At 41.4% G+C, this 24,161-nt stretch overlaps 1 pseudogene; it reads right to left on the bottom strand.

Moving 5' to 3' along the window:
- The window catches only part of LOC136229429 (uncharacterized), a 113,669-nt pseudogene that overhangs the window by 63,633 nt on the left and 25,875 nt on the right, over positions 1–24,161 (bottom strand).

Genomic DNA, 24,161 nt, shown 5'->3' with positions numbered 1-24,161 from the left:
GCAGTAGAAGCGGCAAATAAAAACCTCAAGAGGATTCTCGTAAAGACCGTGGAGTCGCACCGGAATTGGCACGAGCAGCTTCCACTTGCTTTGTGGGCCTATCGCACGACTGTTAGAACATCTACTGGTGCAACGCCGTTCTCCTTAGTATATGCGGCAGAAGCAGTTCTGCCAATCGAGATTGAGAAGTGACCGATGAGAATCGCGGTAGAAGCAGAGATCCCTGAAGTAGAATGGGTGAAGAAACGGTATGAGCAGTTGGCGTTGGTCAATGAGAAAAGGATGAAGGCCCTCTACCATGTGCAACTATATCAGAGGAGGATGGCCCGGGCCTTCAACAAAAGGGTTATGGTCAGTCCCATCAAAGAGGGAGACATGGTGTTAAAACAGATCTGGATGACGCACACTGGCCCTAAGGGCAAGTTTAGGCCAAATTGGGAAGGACCGTTTCTTGTGAAGATGCTGAGCAAAGGCGCGGTTAAACTAACTACTATGGACGGCATGGAGTTCTCCGAACCTACCAATCTGGATAGGCTTAAGAAATACTTTTCGTAAAAAAAAAAGAAAAAAAAAAGAGAAAAAATTCCCGATAGGTTGAAAACCCGCAAAGGGCGATCTATGCAACAATAAGAGACGTCCCAATGAGTGAAAACCCAAGAGGGCACTCATTTGAAAATTTCGGGATAATAAAAGGAGAGTTGAAAAATCGTTGGGATCTGAAAACCGAAAAAAGGCGGGTCCTGGTAACAGTAGTTATATCTTGAGCAATTACAAAAATAATGTATAATTGGCTAAGTATTTCTGTTGTTTGTAAATAAATAAAGGCATTCATATATTTGAAGAGAGTGATTGGAATCGTTATAATCGACTGAATGCATTGTATTATAAATCATGAGTTATACATTTCCTATCTCTATCACATAAAAAGCCTATACCTCTATCTACCCCTCTCCCTACATACAATGTATACATTAGGGCAATACTAATAAAAAGAAGCTACAAATAATGGGCCCATCAAGGAGGAAACGACCCAAAATTCCAGGAGTCCTCAAAGCCTCTCGTATGTGAGGCCCGCTCCGCAGCTAAAGCTTCCTCGGCGGCCCTCCTCCGCGGTCCGACGGCTCTCCTTGACAGTCTGGCGTCTCTCCTCTGTAACATAAAGACCCTTTGTCTCAACCCGCATCCTCTCCGCCCAGCTGGCATCTCTCTCCCGGTAGACGTGCCCGACCCGAGCATCGACGTCCCGCTGCAGCTCGCTGACCCTCTGACCGACAGCCTGAATGTCTCTCTGCAAATAAATAAATAAAAAAGGGCAACAGAAGTCATACATACATATGTGCATCACATGCATACATTTCACTACACTATTACAGAATAAGAATACTCACCAGGTGGCTGGCGCAATGCAGGTCGAGCTGCTCCCGGAAGTAATCAGATAACCCCACGAAATCTGTGCATGTCTCCCTCGAAGCATAGAGATAATAAAGGGGATCAAAAGGCACTATCAAGGTAAAGACTAGAGGGGCAGTCTCGACGCCGGAATAGGCCACGCCCGCCTCGCCATAGCGGATCACTGAGTACTCTCTCCGAGGGGCGGGGAAGGTCACACCTATGGAAAGCTGCTTGGGTCGGGTGGTGCCCGAAGACTCGCCCGCATAGTATGAAGGCTCACTCGTAGGCGACGCTCCTGATGTCCGGGCTCGGGTATCATCGAAAAAATTCGACGTCCGAGCACTCCTCAAAGAACCCTCCTGCGAACAAAGGCAAAACAATGAACACACCTAACCATCTCACAAATAAAATAAACAAAGCCGAGTACTCACCGGAACCACCTCAAGGCCAAAAACCCCAGCAACGGCCGCCATCGAGAACACGTCATCCGCAGGATCAACATCCATCACGATTTCAGAGGGACCTTCGGAGTCAGGAGCATCGATAAATAGCGAGCTCGACCCCTCGCACGGGTCCATATGTCCTGAGGCGCTAATCTGCGAATCAGGTCACGACGTATCGTCTGCAGGGGCATAATCCTCACCACGAACATGGAAACGGGGATCTCGCCCGGAGTCCAAAAGGTGACGTCGGCTTCGGTAAAGCTCCGATCACCCAAATACCACGCTCGCACACACGGGCCGGTAAGTACGCACTGCTGCCTCTGGATGTGAGTAACATATGCGTAATCAGGACCGAAGTCGAGGTCGTCCCATCCAAAGGAGATCTGAAATGCAAGGAAAATTAGACAAGAACGAATAAAAATCCAGCATAGTCAAGAGACGCTCACCTGTCCCAGGCTCCGTGTATCAATCCATGATAGTAATCGTGCCACTGTCGGCCTCCCTTCGGCGCTCAAATCAAAGTCCCTCCACCTCACCATAAGCGAAAGCGTAGCCCTGCGCGGACTGCTCCTATGGACACTCGAGAGAATCCTCCTCTCATAAGCCCAAACCTGCTCATAAAAACCTGCATCAGAAACGGAAGTCGTGAAAAGAATAAAAGACAAGCTAGGGATAGAAAACGCACTAGGAGGGCGAAAGTATAACCACCGAAGTCCTTGCGCTTCCGGCAAGTCAGGTCCAGGAATCGGTATAGGTATGCCAAACTAGCTCCGACCCAATCATAGGAGGACACCGTATCTAGGTCCCGAAAGGCCTGGAGAAGGCCCGCGTGTATAGTCCCGCTCTGGGTACGGAAAACTGTCTCGCCTAGAGCATATAGGAGAAAGCTACGAGTAGCCCTGTCCGTGTCATCTCGATCACAAAACTCTCGATGACTCAGCAGTCCGGGGTAGATCTAACGCCTGTATAGACTCCGGGACCAATCAGCACGTCCATCTCGTCAAGGTCAACCTCAGGACGCACCATATTGTAGTAAAGGGGGACCGATGTGTCGCTACCTCGTAATCCAGTCAGTAAGGAAAAGTCCGGGGTGAGATAGTCATCTCCCTGAACGGAAGATGAAATGTGTGGGTCGAATCCACCCATCTCTCGCAGAGGTCGCGCAAGACACACCTATCACACATGCCATTGGCATGGGCCAGCGCCAGAATAAAGGGCTTGAAGCCCAATTCCCGCACGCGGACTCTAACCGTCGTAGGAAGCAAAGCGTACCAGGAATGGATGTGTTGTCCTCTGATGAGACTCTAGCAAGTGCACTAGATACAAGTAATAAAGTGATAAGTGAGTATCGTCTCCATAGGGATTGTGATTCAAATCAATAGTCAAAATCGTTGCTAAACAGTGTGTGTCGCAACAGTGTCTTCCTTTATGGTTGAGTGTTTAATGTTTGTTGTTTGATGACTCAGGCAGAATGATAAAACAAGGAAATGAGATTGCTTTGTAAAGATTTTAGAGAATAGAACAGGCTTTGACATAACTGAACACGGTGTGCTACGTCTTACAACATTCCATGAATAAAAGACAATGCCAATGAAGCCAAAGTATCCGTTTTGAAGTGAGTTTGAGTCAACTATCGTGTGTTCTCAAACTCCTAAGATTTACTAACATCTTTAGCATCCTAAGGATACGTTCTTTCTAGCATTAAGAGCAAAACTGCATTTCTAGATGAGAAAACCCTTGAAACAACCTTCTAACTTGTCAGCTTCGAAGTTGGGAGATCAATAGAGATATCGGTGAAGATGAAAGCAGTGTCCTATCATTCATCTAACACATACATACATGCTTGAGCAAGAAAGTTAAATCCTCATTGACCACAACATTGGCAAACACTAAATATTCATAAAAACGTTGTAAAGCTTACATCACCGGGCCGGCCAAGCCGTGCCCGTTCAAAATGTCTACTCACTCATATCGAGCAGTGAGCAGAAGAGGATTCCTGATATAGCTTGAGACTCCATGGGAGCTCCCTTCTTTCTTCTATTCTACTTGTCTAAAAAAATAAAACTAACAAAATATCCGATCTCTAAACCTTCTCTGCCTTTCCTATTTAAAGGGAAAAGACATAGACCACACAAAATCGGTACAACTTTCGTACCCTTTTCTACAAACTAAGTCAACTACCTACTACAATTAAAATAAACTAAAATGATTAACTTTAGATTAACCCTTGAACACTCAAGGGGGTGAGACTTCAAATCATCTTACTTCTTTAGGCGATCCCATCGCCACACACTTTCACCTGCCGCTCTGCCACTTTCCTGCCACTGCCACCAACGATCTGTCGTTGTCCGTCATTGGATAATTCGGCGTTTGACCGCTGGATGCAAGTAAGGCTCCACTCCTCATTGGCATTAGTGAAACAAGCTGTTTCCAGCGAGTTCAACATTTTTCTTTGCTTATCTGCACAAGGACAGTAATTAGTCTGTATTTCTTATTAAATGACATAATAACGCACCCAAATCCCATGTAAATATCATGTTAAACTAAGTAAATTTCATGCCTAATAAATACCCCCAAATTGAACCTTTGCTTGTCCTCAAGCAACCTTGTAAGAAAGAGTCAGAGAAGGAGTTAGGAATGAAATTAGTTTCAGAGAATGAGAAACAGGAATACAGAAACACAGAACGCTTGGCATAATTAGGAAACGAACAGATGCATGCTAAGGTTTCATCGAAGAGTAAAAACTTGTTTTAAAAATTGTGTCCTTTATGTTCAAGAAATTCCTCAAATCTTAAAATTTAGACTTCCTCTTTCACAACGAGTTACCAACTGCCATACATGCCTCACTAAGGGGTGGAATAATTCACCCACTCTCGCATAGCATCTACTTGCCATAGGAAAACAAATGCGATTTCACTCCTCAGCTCAGACACCATACCCTTAGGGTGCGAGTTTGCCTATTGGTCCCGAATTTATGGGTCAAAGTTCTTCCAGACATAGTCGAAAGGACTTTATAAAGGTTGTAATGTTAGGCTTAGGCTCAGGTTTGACAGTGAAAAGCTATTTCAGTGTATGAATTCTGTCTTTTTGCACTTTATTTAACATCTGCAGCCTATAATGATTGCTGTTTACACACACTTTATCTACACAACCTGTTCACTCATAACCCAGTACTCTTTTGAATATTAATAAAGTTTCCTTCCTCCCCACATTATATTCCCCAGTTCTTTCAATCTTTTCCTTAAGCAATGTTTGCTCAATTGCTTATATTCGCATAACTTAAGCACATGATTTTTATTTTAAACAATTGGCTATTCGAAGCATAAGACAGAACTCAGGGATATTTTAGAGTTATAAGTGAAGGGAGAGGGCTATCATTCGTGGTTTTTCAGAAAGAGCAGGTCATGGCTCGACTTGGTTATCCTAATAATTGGGGTGCATAGCACAGGTGCCTTTTGTGTAGCGGAGGGAATAACTAAATGCCTTTTTCCTCCTATGAAAGTCAGAACCAATCACCGTTTCAATAGGGCACCAAGGCAAATTCTCCCTAAAGATAGTGAGTGCTGGCCCACTCATAAAAATTCAATGCATACTATAGATGCATTATAACGCTCAAGTTCTCACTATTTTTGGGGAAAATGCAGTAAGGCCATGATTACTAATTTTGACAGAGGAATTAAAATTTTAAAAATTCTTGGAACTTCCTGAATTAGGGAACACGAAGTGCAAATAAGCAAGTAACACAACATAACACCAATAACATGCACAGTCTGTTCTTCGATTCCTACTTAACACCAAACAATTCCCTAGATGGAACATACACAAGCGGAGAGAAAACAATGGAAACAAACAATAATTACCAAAGATGTGCACAAAAATTCTCAAGGGGTATTTGTTCTACATCAAATTACTAATTTAAACAAACAGATTAACATCATTTATCATGTTATTTCCGCATAAATTGTGATGCATACAATCCCCACCCCCAAAAGAAAACAAAACATTGTCCTCAATGTTATTAATCACGGCAGCAGATTGTAGATAATTTGACAACAAAATAGGCGGACCATAACGTGATAGAGTAAGGGTGTTAGAGGTTACCAGATGCTAGGACAGCGAATATTAGGACAGATCGGGCCTAATGGGAAAGAGAGGAGTTAACCTCTCTATCCACAGGGGCAGGAATACCCTCCTCTTTCGAGGAGGCAGCAGCGTTAGCCTTAACATTAGCACTGGCAGGTGTTTCGGGCACTTGTCTTACCGGACTTTTCACAGAGAAACCAGAGGGACTTTCTTTAGCATGCTCTTCAACACAAATGCTCTTGAGCATTTCAATCTCGCCCTGTTGTGCCGCGTATTTTTGCTCCAGGGCGAGTATCATCTCGCGGTTTGTAGTATTATGGGCAAACAAGGTGATGAAGTTACCCATGATATCCTCGCTGGACAGCTTTGCACACTTCGTATAAAAGTCCAGGTCCTTTGGCTTCTCGGCTTGCTCGGATTCTGATGATACAGACACTGTTGGCTCATTTTTCCTCTTGCGACTCTCAGTCTGCCTAGATGTAACAAAGTTAGACATCCATACCCACTTTCCGTTCACCAGTTTGCCGAACAGCATCTTCTGGAGGGTCTTGAGGTCAATTGGGTCAGGGTGATTCACAATCGTGAGACGAGATCGGTCTTCTGGTTTAAAGACCCCGATCGACTCCGTAATCCTGGTGACAATGCTCCCACAATAGATTATCGACGATTTTTTCTTACAAAAAGCGCTGATGTACTCGCCGAACCAGAATCCCAAATTCATTCTAGGACCAACTGCCATACTCCACAACGCGGTGAGATCTGCATGTGGCATGGTGGCTTGGTTTTCCCGGGCGAAGATTGTACCGGAGATCAACTTGTGCAAATACCGAACACCATAATCATCGATATTGGATGCCTTGGACGAACTACTGTCTTAATTTTTCTGTCCGAAAAGTGATTCCCATAAAGACACAGGGTCGAAAACATCAGGCGTCGTGGTGAATGCTTTTTTATAGCTCTTGGATTCTAGGTCGTCATCATCAGTAGCATCTAACATCTAGTTAAACAGGTTAAGTGAAGGCCTCTAGGAGTGACCTATGAGTCTGAAGCAAAACTTTCCCTCTTCATCAGGATCGGTTATCTCCACATTGTGCTTAAAAGTGGCCAAGAACTCGAGTGTTAGTTCTCGATAAGCAGGTTCCTTCATCTCAAAGAAGCATTCAAAGTGTCCTACCTTCATGAGAGTGCGAACCCGATCTTCGAGCCTTACCCGCCTTAGGGTTTCCCAGCAAACTGTTCGGATGGGTCCGAACTGAAGTTTAGCTAACTCATCGTAGTACGCTTGTACAGTTGCGTCTTTGAACTGGGAGATCTTCTTGACCAGCTTCTCGTCCGGAACAAAAGCTACAGTGCTCGGCTCAACCATCTTTGCCTTTGCTTTCTCTTTCTTGGAAGACCCCTCTATTTTCACGTTTTTGCCCGAGCCTCGGGTTCTCATTTCGCTTTCCAGTTTAAGTAGGGTTTTCCAGTGGTATAGGGCACAGATCATGAACTGGCCGTGCGAAAAGAAATCTCAAAGAAAAGAAAAGAAATATGGTGAATGACGAACTGATATGAGATAAACCTTCTTTAAGTAGGGGAGAAGAGACGTCTTTTCGCCAATCTATCATTGAGAGGTCGAATATGATTATGCCACCTGGACAGATTGGCGGAAGGGCACGTATTTTCGAATTAGAACGAGGTGCAATGAACGGTCTCGATTTGAATTGAGAATTTATTGCCCCCTAACCGTTCAATCTTATCGAGGATAAAATAGGCTGTAAGAGTGCCTATGAGTATAGGAGTGGACGTTTCCACTTTTTTCAACATTAGTGAATTTTTTCTACCAACCTACTTTCCTCGATAAAATCTTTTCCCACTAACCAGGTACAATTGTACTACCACACCCATTGAAATGGGTTTTGGGTTTTACAATTGTGCCTGAGCAGAAGATAATCAACAAGAAACAAAATTCAACATATTTGACACAAAATTAAAATAAATAAAAAATCAATTACATGCAAAGTTACTTGTGCTACAATTGGTGTTTGTAGCGAACACCCTGTTCCTGTACTTTTACGGACCTGGGGGATCCTGGAAGTGAACAGTATCGATCTTCCTTGTGTGATCATTCTCTAAATATGGTTTTAATCTTTGCCCGTTTACCTTAAAAGGATCACCCCCGTATTTGAAAATTTCAACAGCTCCATGTGCAAATACACGGTTTACAATGAATGGTCCTGACCATCTTGACTTGAGCTTTCCTGGAAATAGCCTCAATCATGAATTGTACAGCAGGACGTTTTGTCCCTCATGAAACACCTTGTTCATGAGCTTTTTATCATGCCACTGCTTGGTCCTGGCTTTGTAATTCATCGCATTTTCGTACGAGAACAGTCTGAATTCCTCCATTTCGCTCAGTTGTAAACTTCTCTGTTCACCAACAGCCTACGTCTCAAAATTTAAAAATGTTAACACCCAAAATGCACGGTGTTCCATTTCCACCGGCAGGTGACAAGATTTCCCGTATAACAAACGAAACGAAGACATTCCAATCGGTGTTTTATAAGCAGTACGATATGCCCATAGAGCATCATCGAGCTTGTTTGCCCAATCCCTTTGAGAGTTGCCGATAGTTTTCTCTAAAATTCTTTTCATTTCTCTATTGGAGATCTCCACCTGTCCACTGGTTTGTGGATGGTATGGTGTGGCAACCCTGTGTGAGACTCCAAGTTTTCCCATTAATTTTTCAAATTTCGCATTACAGAAGTGGGTCCCTTGATCACTGATGATCGCTCACGGGACCCCAAATCTGGCAAACAGCCTTTTCAGAAATTTGACTACCACGCGGGTGTCATTGGTGGGACTAGCTATTGCTTCGACCCACTTGCTCACATAATCCACAGCCACTAAGATGTATTTATTTCCTAAGGAAGTTGGGAATGGTCCCATAAAATCTATGCCCCAGATGTCAAAAATTTCGCACACAACTATGTTGTTTAGGGGCATAGCATTTCGAGCCGAAATGTTCCCAGTTCGTTGGCACTCATTGCAAGTTTCAACGAATGCATTAGCATCCTTAAAAAGAGTGGGCCAGAAGAAACCTGATTGGAGAACCTTTTTCGCGGTACGGCTTGCACTATGGTGTCCTCCGGCTTCACGGTTATGACAGTGGCTTAGGACATCCTGTCCTTCTTCTTGCGATATGCATCTTCAAATGATTTGGTCCGTGCACAACCTGAAAAGGTAAGGGTCATCCCAAAAGTAATATTTGATTTCGGAGAAAAACTTCCTTTTTTGATTCGTGGATAGGTTGTGTGGTTTGAGCGAAGTTGCAAGGTAATTAGTTATATCGGCGAACCATGGCGCAGACTGTGCCGCATACAGATGCTCATCAGGAAACCTTTCAACGATTTCTGCTTGTTCAAACCTGCCTTTGTGATCTATCCTTGACAAATGATCTGCCGCAACATTCTCCGTTCCCTTTTTATCCTTAATTTCCAAATCGAACTCCTGGAGTAATAGCAACCATCAGATCAACCTTGTCTTCGCATCCTTTTTCGCGAACAAGTATCGCAACGCTGCGTGATCTGTGTGAACAATCACCCTAGATAAGACCAAGTATGGCCTGAATTTGTCAAAAGCATACACAACCGCCAGAAGTTCCTTCTCGGTAGTTGTATAGTTTTGCTGGGCCTCTTTCAATGTCTTGCTGGCATAGTAGATAGGTCGAAACTTCTTCTCAATCCTCTGTCCAAGAACAGCTCCCACACAAGTGTCGCTTGCGTCGCACATTATTTCAAAAGGTTGTTCCCAATCTGGTCCTGCCAGTATAGGCGAGTTGATCAGCTTAGTCTTCAAGAGCTCAAAGGCCTTCAAACAGTCTGCATTGAAAGAGAACTCGGCTTCCTTATGGAGTAAGGCTGACAATGGGAGTGCAATCTTTGAAAAATCTTTTATAAACCGGCGATAAAACCCTGCATGCCCTAAAAAACTTCTCACATCTTTGACGTTTGTAGGCACAGCCAGCTTCTCGATTACTTCCACCTTTGCCTTGTCCACTTCCATTCCTTTCTCAGAAATTTTATACCCTAGGACAATTCCTCTAGTGACCATGAAATGGCACTTTTCCCAGTTCAAGACTAAGTTAGTCTCCTTGCACCGCGCGAGCACCGCTTCAAGGTTGTTCAGACAGCTATCAAATGAGCGTCCATAGACCGAGAAGTCATCCATAAATATTTCCACAGTTCGCTCTACCATGTCATGAAAAATAGACATCATACATCTCTGAAAAGTGGCAGGAGCGTTGCACAGTCCGAAAGGCATCCTTCTATAGGCATAAGTCCCATATGGACATATGAACGTGGTTTTCTCCTGGTCCTCGTAATGAATTGCGATTTGGTTATATCCTGAATACCCATCAAGAAAACAATAGAATGCGTAGCCCGCTAGTCTTTCTAACATCTGGTCAATGAAGGGTAAGGGGAAATGGTCCTTCCTTGTGGCTTCATTAAGCTTTCTGTAGTCGACACAAACTCTCCACCCTGTTATTGTTCTTGTGGGTACGAGCTCGTCCTTCTCATTTAAGACTACAGTTGTTCCTCCTTTCTTTGGCACAACATGAACAGGGCTTGTCCACACACTATCAGATATTGGGTAGATAATGCCAGCATCGAGAAGCTTGATCACCTCCTTTCTCACAACCTCCTTCATATGAGGATTTAGCCTTCGTTGCGGCTGAACAGTTGATCTGTGGTCCTTTTCCATCAAGATTCTATGAACACAGACTGCAGGGCTAATTCCTTTGATGTCATCTATTTTCCATGCGATTGCACTCTTGTTTCTTCGCAAGACCGCCATTAGTTGTGCCTTTTGGTCAGGAGTTAATTTTGATGATATGATGACTGGACTTTTGCTGGGTGGTTCAAGGAATGCGTACTCGAGATGTTCAGGCAACAGCTTCAATTCTGGCTTAGACACATGCACAGTTGGTACCTCTAGTGGTTCTTGATGAGTTGGAACAATAGGGTCTAATGGAGGTGTCGGAAAGTTGCTTTCAATGGAACAGCCTGTTCCCTCGCATATGTTCACCTCATTCCCCAATAAAGTTTTTAATGTGTCCTATTCCTGTAAAGTAGTAAGACTTTGAAAATCATCTAAGAAACAACATGTGTCATCATTATTATTCGCACGCTTCATCGCTTCATTCATTTTAAATATGACTTCCTCACCATTTATCCTTAAGAATAACTTTCACTCTCCTACATCTATCAATGCTTTTCCTATCGCTAGAAATGGTCTACCTAGGATAATAGGGACATGCAAATCTTCATCAATGTCCATTATAATGAAATCAACGGGCAAAATGAATTTTCCTACTTGGACTAACACGTCTTCCACTACTCCCCTAGGACAGCATACAGAACGATCAGCTAATTGAATTGACATACGAGTGGGTTGTGGTTCTCCAAACCCGAGTTTTGCATATACAGAATACGACATTAGGTTTATGCTAGCTCCTAGGTCGCAAAGTGCATTTTCAATAGTTAGTTTTCCAATTGAACAATGAATCGAGAAACTCCCTGGATCTTTTAGCTTCTTTGGAAGCTGCTGCTTGTTTTGAAGTATTGACGAACAGTCTCTGTTGAGTTGTATCATGGAAATGTTCTCTAGTTTCTTCTTGTTTGATAAGATATCTTTGAGGAAATTTGCATATGTTGGCATCTGCGCCAGTGCTTCCACAAAAGGTATGTTGATATGCAGTTTCCTCAAAGTGTCCAACACTTTAGAATTATGCTCCTCCAACTTCTTGTTGATTAGCCGCATTGGATATGGCACAGGTGGGATATACGACTGTGGTGGTTTACATGCTCTTTCCTCCTCTTGATCTGGCTTACTTGCTTGGTTAGCCTTCCTCGTTTCTTCGTTACCAGGAACAGCTTGTTCCTGTTCTACTTCAGCTTCTTTGGATGTTCCTGCATGCTCAGCATCCTTATTAGATAAAACTAATGGTTGAGTTTCCTTACCAGACCTTAAGGTGATTGCCATGACGTCGCCTTTAGGATTTGGCTCAGTATTGCTCAGCATTATCCCCTTTCCTTTTGATGTGGATCCGCCGATCTGGTGGACTTGTGTTTCCAGATTTTTGATCGATGCCTGCGTCTCTTTCATGAACTGCATCATCATTGTTTTCATATCCGGTTGGACTTCTTCCTTTTGTGGCACAGGTTGCTTATAATGCTGCTGAGGTTGTCTTTGGTAATGTCCTCCTTGCTGTTGTTGATACCTCGGATGATCATGATACTATGGTGGTCCCTGCTGGTCTGGTTGACCGGTCCATCCAAAATTTGGATGGTTCCTGGTTTCAGAGTTGTAGGTGTTAGAATAACGGTTGGGCTGATTCCTCTGATTGTACCCTGTGTAGTCGCATTCAGCCTGTGTGCCTTTTCCTTGCTTAACTCCAGGACAGTTGATATTGAAATGAGCTCCTCCGCAAAAACCACAACTGTCATTGGTGGTTCACTAAATGGAGGTTCATTGTGAATGGACGAGACATTCATCTTTCCCAGCTGCCGAGTAAGCTGTTCTACTTGGCTTGTTAGTTTTGACACGACATCCTCGTTTCCTGTCCTTTTTCCTTCACTTCTTGACGAATGCCAGTTGTAACTCGTGCTGACCACTTTCTCTATTAGGTCATATAAAGCTTGTGGCTCTAGATCCTCTGGGTTACCATTCGCGATAGACTCGATCTGGATTTTGTAAACGTTGGTCGCGCCATTGTAAAAATTCTGCATTTGCATCCACATATGGATACAATGATTTGGCACCCTTCTGAGCAGCTCCTTGTATCTTTCCCATGCTTCAGCCAGCGACTCATCTTCGTCCTGTATGAAGCGTGACACCTTATTTCGTAGCTTGATGGCTTGTCGAGGCGGAAAATACTTCATCAGAAAAGCTCTTGCCATCTCTTCCCAACTCGTGATCGTTCCAGGCTGTAAGTTTCGCAGCCACGTTTTTACTTTATCCCTTAGTGAAAAAGGAAACAGCTTCAATCTGATCACGTCATCAGAGACACCTCTGTTCGACCTGAATGTGTTGCATAAGGTGATGAATTCTTGAAGATGCCCATTAGGATCTTCAGATTGAAACCCATTAAATTGCACCGAGGCTTGGATCATTTGTATCATGGACCTTTTTACTTCGAACATGTTGTTCCCTTCGTTGCGCAATACGATACACGACGAGTGTCCCTTGGTAGTTGGCCTAGAGCAATCTCTGATCCTCATAACAGGAGGGTTATTATTTTCTCCTTCTTCTTCTTGGTTTGGTGGAACTTGCTGTTCTGGTCTTTCCCTTCCAGCCATTCTTCTCTCTCTTTTTCTTTCTCTCTGTCTAGCACGTCGAGCTCCCGCTCTGTTTCGTCTACACGTTCTCTCTAATTCGAGATCGATAGGAAAAACAGGAGATGCAGCTCTACACATAAACGAAAAATAACTTCTTTGTTCCTGCACGCCTTAACACACATATTAAAAATACCCTGTTTTAAGAAATTTCAGCTATAAATTTGTTGATCTCAATCCCCGGCAACGGCGCCAAAAACTTGTTGTCCTCTGATGAGACTCTAGCAAGTGCACTAGATACAAGTAATAAAGTGATAAGTGAGTATCGTCTCCACATGGATTGTGATTCAAATCAATAGTCGAAATCGTTGCTAAACAGTGTGTGTCGCAACAGTGTCTTCCTTTATGGTTGAGTGTTTAATGTTGGTTGTTTGATGACTCAGACAGAATGATAAAACAAGGAAATGAGATTACTTTGTAAAGATTTTAGAGAATAGAACAGGCTTCGACATAACTGAACACGGTGTGCTACATCTTACAACATTCCATGAATAAAAGACAATGCCAATGAAGCCAAAGTATCAGTTTTGAAGTGAGTTTGAGTCAACTGTCGTGTGTTCTCAAACTCCTAAGATTTACTAACATCTTTAGCATCCTAAAGATACGTTCTTTCTAGCATTAAGAGCAAAACTGCATTTCTAGATGAGAAAACCCTTGACACAACCTTCTAACTTGTCAGCTTCGAAGTTGGGAGATCAATAGAGATATCGGTGAAGATGAAAGCAGTGTCCTATCATTCATCTAACACATACATACATGCTTGAGCAAGAAAGTTAAATCCTCATTGACCACAACATTGGCAAACACTAAATATTCATAAATATGTTGTAAAGCTTACATCACCGGGCCGGCCAAGCCGTGCCCGTTCAAAATGTCTACTCACTCATATCGAGCAGTGAGCAGAAGAGGATTCCTGATACAGCTTGAGACTCCATGGGAGCTCCCTTCTTTCTTCTATTCTACTTGTCTAAAAAAATAAAACTAACAAAATATCCGATCTCTAAACCTTCTCTGCTTTTCCTATTTAAAGGGAAAAGACAGAGACCACACAAAATCGGTACAACTTTCGTACCCTTTTCTACAAACTAAGTCAATTACCTACTACAATTAAAATAAACTAAAATGATTAACTTTAGATTAACCCTTGAACACTCAAGGGGGTGAGACTTCAAATCATCTTGCTTCTTTAGGCGATCCCATCGCCACACACTTTCACCTGCCGCTCTGCCACTTTCCTGCCACTGCCACCAACGATCTGTCGCTGTCCGTCATTGGATAATCCGGCGTTTGACCGCTGGATGCAAGTAAGGCTCCACTCCTCATTGACATTAGCGAAACAAGCTGTTTCCAGCGAGTTCAGCATTTTTATTTGGTTATCTGCACAAGGACAGTAATTAGTCCGTATTTCTTATTAAATGACATAATAACGCACCCAAACCCCATGTAAATATCATGTTAAACTAAGTCAATTTCATGCCTAACAGGATGCCCTCGGTGGATCCCGAGGTGGCAATAACCTAGAAGAAACAGCAGGACTTAGCTAGAGTCATTATTCCTTAAGGGCCTCACTTCTATATACGTCTGATAGAAATTCAGTCTAACTAGTTATTCTTTAAGTTCCGTCTAAATTTAACTTAAAAGTTCTTTTTGTTAAGATCGTCGTTCTTTAGAGTTTCGTGCGTAGGATCATTCGTATATGATTTAATTTAATTCGTTATTCTTTGGTGTTCCACTCTCCCGCGTGCTTGCGAGGAACTTAATCCAATTCAAGTTTTTTTATAAGAGTTTAGTATTATTCGCGTGCACTATTCACGTTTTTTTACTATTCACGTGCACTATTCACATTTTACTATTCACGTGCGCTACTCACGTTTTTACTATTCACGTGCACTATTCACATTTTTACTATTCATGTGCACTATTCACATTTTTACTACTCATGTACATTATTCACGTTATTTCACTATTCACATGCACTATTCACGTTTTACTATTCACACGGTTTTTGCTATTCACATGTATAAAGTTCATATTCTTTCCAAAAATCATAAAGTGTCGTTCACATGCATGAAAGATTCGCGTTTTCTAATTAAAGGACTCATAAGCAGTTTAAATGTTAACGTTCAAATGGGGTTGCTAAAACCTAGAAGTCTTGACAAATAAAAAGCAAAGAGGTACTTACCCGATTGACATTGGTCCGACTTAGATGAGAAGCGGGGTTCTGGAAAGGAACGATGCTAGTCAAGTCCTCAAACACCACCTCCATACCCTTCGTGCCATCGTATTTGCTCGACACCATCGCAAAAAATGCTCAAAGTTAGAGAGAGAAAGAGAAGAGGAGAGAGAAGGGGTGGGGTTAAAATGAACCCCGCCACCCTTTTATAAGGGTGAAAATGGCATTATCATAATAAGAGAAAAAGGTACGAAGTGACGTAAAGGTAAAAAGTAAATAATTAATTACCAAGTGCACAACCCTCCGATTCGCAGTCTGTTTCAGCCTGCGTTTTTACCAAACAGTGAACCTCGTCCAGAGAGATGACTCCAGACGATAGTCAAAATTTATAGAACAGTGGCGCCAGTCAAGATACAGACAACAGTCACCAGGAAAATAATTTTTAGCTCGAAAAGATTCCAGACGAAAGGATAAGGTCATTCCTATCAACGACTTTAGCATGCGAGACAGTAACTATAGTCGGAACACGGACGACGGTAGGTCGAAATCCAAAATCACCCGAGTGCGCGCACTATAGGGTCGCTAGAAAGAGCAACATTACTTGCGGTCGATGTAGGGACTAGGGTCGCTAGAAAGAGCAACTTTACCTGCGGACGATGTAGAGACTAGGGTCGCTAGAAAGAGCAACTTTACCTGCGGTCGATGTAGAGACTAGGGTCGCTAGAAAGAGCAACTTTACATGCGGTCGATGTAGAGACTAGGGTCGCTAGAAAGAGCAACTTTACCTGCGGTCGATTTAGAGACTAGGGTCGCTAGAAAGAGCCACTTGCCTGCGGTCGATGTAGAGACTAGGGTCGCTAGAAAGAGTCATTTGCCTACTGTCGATGTAGAGACTAGGGTCACTAGAAAGAGCAACTTTACCTATGGTCGATTTAGAGACTAGGGTCGCTAGAAAAAGTTAGGGGAAGACGGTCGATGAAGAGGCTGGAGATAAGGAAGGAACTTGCGACATGGAGATCAGGTATTTCCCTCCCACTCTATATGTGTCTTTTACTTTAATATGTTTTCCATTGCATGTGTCGCATTCGCGAAAAAGTTTTTTTTCAAAAAAGCACACACGTCACTGTCAAAATAGTAAAGTAGGGGCAACTATAGACACCGAGTCGGAGGACTTGTGATGAAAACCCATAGCAGACGGTTAAAGTGGTTGATTCTGATAATAAAAAATAAAATAATAATAATAATAAAAAAACCATGGAAGGACCCCGAAGAATTACGTACCGGCAAATGGACGGCTCGCGAACGCCCGACGGCGTGGGGAGAGCGCCCAGTGGCATTGGGCGAGCGCCCAGCCACGTCAGGCACACGCCCGATGGCAGTTGGGCGCACGCCCAACAGCCCTAGGCGCACGCCCAACTTGCGCTGGGCGTCCGCCCAGCGCCTGTTGGGCGTCGCCCAACCTGCGTTGGGCGTCGCCCAACTGTGCGTTGGGCGTCCGCCCAACCCCCCATTGAGCGCACGCCCAACTTTGGGATCCGTGTGTATAAAAGGCACGGATCCCCATGCATTTGAGGGAGGAGGAATTTTTTAGAGCTTCTCACTCTAAAACATTTTTTAGAGAGAGAAAGTGATTTTTTTGGGAAAAAACATTTTTTTCCTAAAATATTTTTTTATTTTAAAAATTCCTAAAAGTTGAATATTTTACCAAACACCGAAAAATCATAACTCGTGGAATCAACCGCCGTCAATACCGATCTTGAGGTATTATCCGAGGACTAGACTCGTTTTATTTATTTACTTATTTCCTTTATTTATTTAGTTTATAGTTTTTATTGCTTTAAGTTATTTATTTATCACTGATAACAACCCAAATTATTCTTGAATAAGGAATAAGGGAAAATTAATAGAAATAATGGCAAACCATTATTCTAAAATAGATATTTATGCATGATTAATATGGAATTAATGACAAATATTGCAGGATTCATACAGTGGTAAATATGCATATAATGGAGAAAAAAAAGGAGTTTCTAGCATTACGCCACACCACGTGGACCATAGCGAGATACGCCCAACGAGAGCGAGTAATGGAGATCCACCTTAGCTCTCAAGGAGAGCGTACATACGCCTTGACGGATCTAAGAATACCAAAAGGCGCCTTTATTACCATCCATGAATGGGAATAAATACAATTAAATGGCAATTAATAGCCATTAAAGGGGAATAAAGACTTGACTGTTCGAATACCTCAACTCTAAGAGTTTCGATGCTAAATGCTGGGATTAATGGAGAATTGATAGCAATTAAAGATGAGTAATGACATGACTCTTCACCTGCTTCCACATTAATGCTGAAGGTTACAGAAACCTATATAAATATCCTAGCTTCCTAGGATCAAAGGTACACTTACTGATTCTCTACTTTTGTGCTTACAGTTTATTCTCAGAAATATTACTGACTTTGGCATCGGAGTGTCCCCGGCCGATCCCAACGGCGCCTCATAGGGAAGTGCTTCGATCAAGGATTTTCCACAAGTTATCAATTGGTGCGGTGAAGGTGGATCTCTAACAAACAGAAGATCACAAAATCTTGATTGTATAGAGTTTCACAAAGAACAAAATAATGGAGTCAAAGGAATAGAAATCTCAATCTCAAAACTTGGCTCAATCAGTACAAACAAATCTATCCAAAATAGGTTTCTCTATAGATTGGTGGGAAAGAGTTTTTCTACATTAAATCTGGAGTTTTATGATAAATAAGATAAGTTTCATACCCTTTCTTATTCCATTTTTAATTAAAGAAAATTGAAGTTTCTTATCTTTATCAAGTTGCTATGAATATCGTTACATGTTATTATGATAAATCTAATAAACTGTGAAAGATGAAGTCATAGACACAAATCTTTCATTAAATCTTGCATGCTTACTATGCCCTCGTATTTTTATACATGGCAAGTGTAATATGATATTATCATTGAATTAGTACAAATGCATGTATAAGACCCGTAGTCTTGGGATTTATAAAAAAAATCATCCATTCAATGTGATTTTGTCATTTGATATTAAAATATCATAAAAGGGCTCATGTAATTACAAATGATTTAGATCTGGTCGGTCTTTTGGATGAACATGCATATAACTATTAGAAGAAATTACAAAAAAAAAAATCATATTTGGTTTTTCCTTGTACAATTCACCATCTATATATGGCTTTTCTCCTATATAATACTTTTAATATCAGAAATTCATATTTTTGAATATTGTTTTGTCAAACAGTTATTTCATTCCCTTTTTTACAAGGATGTGTCTATTCATATAAAAACTGTTTATTTGACATTGTTAGAATTTCTGTTACCAACACAAGAGACTTGAAAATATTGAGTCTATTTGTAATTATCCTATAATTGTCCCTAACTATTAAGGCCATTATGGGCTGATGAATTACCAAATTGGATAAACAAAACTTTCATGTCCTGAGCTAACTACAAAATAGTGCAAGTGTCAGTTTCGGATCGGAACATTAATTTATGCAAAACTCTTAGGATATACATGAGAATTCCTTAAAGATTGGAGGATTGTATGTGAAGGTAGGTGAGAGTGGATTTTGAGTAAATTTCCTTACACTCCAAATTGGAGGAGAATCATGGTACATGTATTTTTCTTCCAAAATTACCCTTTCTCTTTTATTTTATTCGTACAAATGAAATGATATAAGAGTAATTTTATATATAACTATATTATAAAATCATCACTTACCTTTCTTTAATTACACCTCATTCAAATGAGGCTTTAATGATCTCTGAATGCCATTAATGTATGGATGCACAATATTAATTGCAAGTAAATAGCAACTATGTAAGATATCTTACCCAATATAAAATGTCATAACTTTTATGACGTTTAAAATAAATATGCTATCTTGGATATTAATGCGCATTGAAATACAAAAGGACATTATTTTTAAACCATTCTCATTATGGTTATTTATTAAGAATTCATTATGATATTCATGTGCAGTAGCAATCTTTATGGTTATGACCGTTATACGTGATATTATTATTAAAACAAGCACGATTAAAATTCTATTATGAATTTGTTTGACATATAATATTTACTCAGTTTTATCCTTTGACTAAGTTCATTCTAGAGTCAGGGACCAACGTGAAGGAATTATTAAGTTGATTCCAAGATGAACTAAAAATTCCATAAAGAGACATTGCATTATACATGATATTTGCCAACAAGGCCAATGCAAACAGTCTTTTGCTATGAAGTATTTTCCATGGATCAAGTCATTGATCCCCAAGGTAAGTGAATATAGCTTTTATGCCTTACCACAATCTTTTAATAATGGACAGGGTATGCCCCACTTTTGGTGTTCTTTCAGTACTAACCCACATGTACAAGGGAATTGCTAATAATGCAACCAGTGCCAAACACTAGCATGAAAAATAAAGCTCAATCCAGAGAAGTGTATATTCAGAGTCACTTCAGAAAAATTCCTTGACTATTTCATTAGAAAAAAAGGAGTTAGAGCAAATCCAGATAAAGTAAAAGCCCTGCGAGGAAAAAGGTGAAAAGAGCGCCTAAATGAAAGCCCCACTATGGGTGAGAAAGATCCAGAGGTTGAACGGGTAGATCATCGTACTAGAAATATTTTCAACAAGCATATCAAGGTATAAAACAATTCCTAGCTGAACCACCCTTGATGAGCAGACCAATCTAAAGGGGAGACCTGCATTTGTATCAATCTGTCATGGATAAAGCTATATGCACCGTGGTTATTCAAGAAGAAGAAGGTCAGCAGTTCTCCATCTATTATGTTAGCAAAATGTTGAAGGATGCGGAGACAAGATATTCGAAGCTAGATAAAATGGCTCCCACGGTTGTGAAACATCCATCCGCGTTAAACCATAGCTCCAAGCATAACCTCAACATGATCGAGATCAAGATCAAGAGTCGGCTTCACCATCATGATTCAAAATTGAACACACGAATGATGAGATTGAAAGGCGAGTGCATGCCGCTATGGATAGACAAGAGAACAATGCGGAAAGATACGTCATCCAGTTAACAGGAATTCGCCATTCACAGCGCAAATCATAGGGTACGAAGCGGAAAAAATGATTAAAGCTTCCAACTTGCCACAATATAAAAGAAAAGAATCAATATAAGCGGGACATTACATATCCCAAACCTAAAGGAGGGGAGCATATAACCGTTGGAAGAAACGCCAAAGCGTACTACAGGTTGGCCACCACACTGAAGCTTGCTGGGAGCTGGCAAACTAGATAGCTTTGTCCAGAATAACAAATAACAAGACGACAAGCAGAAGACAAATCCCAAAAATAAATTCAAACGTGTCATTAATGTCATAGCAGATGGACCAGTGTATCAGCCACCCGTGGAAAAAGCAAAAATATCCGCTCTGGATAAAACATCCATCCATTGCTCCTTTTGCAGAAACAGGTCCAGTAATCTCTCCACATGCAGATGCATTGGTAGTAACAATGGCAATTCAAGGATGGGAGATAAAATAAAGCGAGTAAAGACACGAGCATTTCTCGCAATGTCATCACCAAAGGTGCATTCGCCAAACTAAAGGTTGATCTGATCCAAATAGAAACAACCATTATTGACATCATTGGAGTGACGGGTCACACTATCCAGACCAAGGGCCAGAGGTTGCAGCCCTAATTTCCATCCGTCGTCTGACAATGTACATTCCCACCAGCAAAGGAGGAGTAATGATTAGCGGGAACCAAAAGGTGGCTAAAGAGACTTATACTCGGCGTCACTATCAATCCGCCCACAATCCAAAGAGGACGAAGGTGAGAAATATTAACTTGTCACTACAGCTTTGGGCGACACAGAAACGCTCCTTATTGCTGATGGAAAGCGGGTGCAGATCGCCAAAGGATTAAAACTTGAGATCAAAGAGGATGTTAAAAAAGTTCTCATTAAGTCTGAAAGCGTATTTACATAGGAGAATGAGATCCCCACAGGAGTAAGCCCAGATGTGATTACTCATAAGTTAAACATCATTGAGGATGCGGTTCTAGTTGCTCAGAAAAGAAGGAACCATGGGCCTAAAAATCAGTATTTTTACATATTCTTATATGTTCCTTAAACTGTTATAGTATCCTATATTTTATAATTTATTCTTTCTCGCCATACTTCTTATATTCATTTGCCTAGCTTTTAGTGCTGATATACGCCAAGTGGCTGGCGAATGAAAAGTTCCACAGGTGGATCAATTACCTCAAAGATAGGACAATTGATCCCATCACGGGCGGATCCCCTTTCCATAAAGATAAGAAGCACAGACCCTCAGGAGCTTTCAAATGAGCTCAACTCTCTCCTCAAAGACAGGAAAAGGATTGACCACCATCAAAAGCGGGTTAAAATCGTCTCAAACATGAGATCATTACACCCTCAACTTTCTCCTCAAAGATAGGAGAACACTCTCAAGGGCGGATCCATCTTTAGATGATCACCATTCGAGAAAGAGTTAAAACATTCCTTGGACGCAAGCACTTTACACTCTCTCACTCCCTTCCCAGAGAAGGGTTCACAAGTCCTACGGGCGGATCGCTTCACCTCAAAGATAGGTAGCAAGTTGATCCCCTAGGCAGCTTTACTTCCTCTAGAAGGAATAGAATAGCTCCAAACCTTCATAAAGGTTCGCATAACGGAGTATGGCTGGCCACCTACTCCATATTAAATCCTACAAGCTTATATATTTACTTACGCAAACGTAAAAGTAAATGGCGACCATAAGGATTAAAACAATTGTACTTAAGTTTTACAAACAATCGGACAATAATCTCAGCGGCGGATCGATCTACCTCCAAGATAGGAAACAATTGATTGTCGTTAGAGACAGAGTTAAAACATTTCTCAGACGTGAGAACTTTACACTCTCAAATACTCTTCCCAAAGAAGAGTCTCAAGACCTGGCGGCGGATCGATTCACCTCAAAGATAGGAAGCAAATCGATCGCCTAAGGCAACTTAACTTCCTCACTAGGAATAAAAGCTTCTAGCCTTCAAAAAAGGCTCATACTCCGAGGTATGGCTGGCCACCTACCTTGAACAAACCAAATAATGAAGCCTCATCTTCATCTCCAAATAATGAAGCCTCGTCTTCATCTCCAAATAATGAAGTCTCGTCTTCACAAATGCAAAGTAAAAACACTTTGGAAAACGAGTAAAGGCAAAAAAGGCAATGCCTAGAGTGCCAAAACGCCCCCACAAAATGCACAAAAGTCCCTAAATGGTTGATCATTCTTACTGATCCCTAAGGGCGGGCCATTCTCCTCAATATGGCAGAACTGAAGAAAAGAAGTCCCTAAGGCGAATCATTATCCTATGCGGTAGGAACAAATTGTCCCATAAAGGGCGGGTTATTCCCTTTCTAAAGGAAATATAACTCTCAAAAAGCCCCTAGAGGATAACAATGGATACGGTTGGCCACCTATCCACAAGGAAGCAAAAACCCCTAAAAGTGCATCATATCCATATATGATCCCACATAGGGCGGATCTTGTTCATAAGATCCCGCATAAGGAAGCCCCAAAAGGCGCATCATTTCCATATATGATCCTCCATCTAGGGCGGGTCCACTTTCCTCCAAGATAGAAAAATAAAACACCATTTAGACAGCCCTAAAGAGCTTTTTATACCTTTAGGGGGGGCTTCTGATAACAACCCAAATTATTCTTGAATAAGGAATAAGGGAAAATTAATAGAAATAATGGCAAACCATTATTCCTTCTAAAAGAGATATTTATGCATGATTAATATGGAATTAATGACAAATATTGCAGGATTCATACAGTGGTAAATATGCATATAATGGAGAAAAAAAGGAGTTTCTAGCATTACGCCACACCACGTGGACCATAGCGAGATATGCCCAACGAGAGCGAGTAATGGAGATCCACCTTAGCTCTCAAGGAGAGCGTACATACGCCTTGACGGATCTAAGAATACCAAAAGGCGCCTTTATTACCATCCATGAATGGGAATAAATACAATTAAATGGCAATTAATAGCCATTAAAGGGGAATAAAGACTTGACTGTTCGAATACCTCAACTCTAAGAGTTTCGATGCTAAATGTTGGGATTAATGGAGAATTGATAGCAATTAAAGATGAGTAATGACATGACTCTTCACCTGCTTCCCCATTAATGCTGAAGGTTACAGAAACCTATATAAATATCCTAGCTTCCTAGGATCAAAGGTACACTTACTGATTCTCTACTTTTGTGCTTACAGTTTATTCTCAGAAATATTACTGACTTTGGCATCGGAGTGTCCCCGGCCGATCCCAACGGCGCCTCACAGGGAAGTGCTTCGATCAAGGATTTTCCACAAGTTATCAATCACATTTATTTATTCTGTATTTATTTAATTTCCGTCTCGTATTAAATAAACGTTTTATTTTGTTTTGAAATAAAAACCTCGTTTTAAAGTCCCACACAAACCGTGACCCGATTTAAGGGGAGTTCGGGATTAAAACGTTGTAAATATAGAATTTAGAAAAGCTTTTTAAATTAACATTTTGGAAATAAAACATCGTTTTGGGATACTCAGTTATAGACTATGACCCGATTTGGGTAGTTCGGAGACCAAAATGATAGAATAGATTAGATCTAAAGTATTTTAATAAATCTGGAAAGTTGGGGG

The sequence above is a fragment of the Euphorbia lathyris genome, chromosome 5 (assembly GCF_963576675.1).
Source record: "Euphorbia lathyris chromosome 5, ddEupLath1.1, whole genome shotgun sequence".
In the NCBI taxonomy this organism is placed as follows: Eukaryota; Viridiplantae; Streptophyta; class Magnoliopsida; order Malpighiales; family Euphorbiaceae; genus Euphorbia; species Euphorbia lathyris.
The sequence above is the reverse complement of the archived record's forward strand: the minus strand, read 5'-3'. Positions and strand labels throughout refer to the sequence as shown.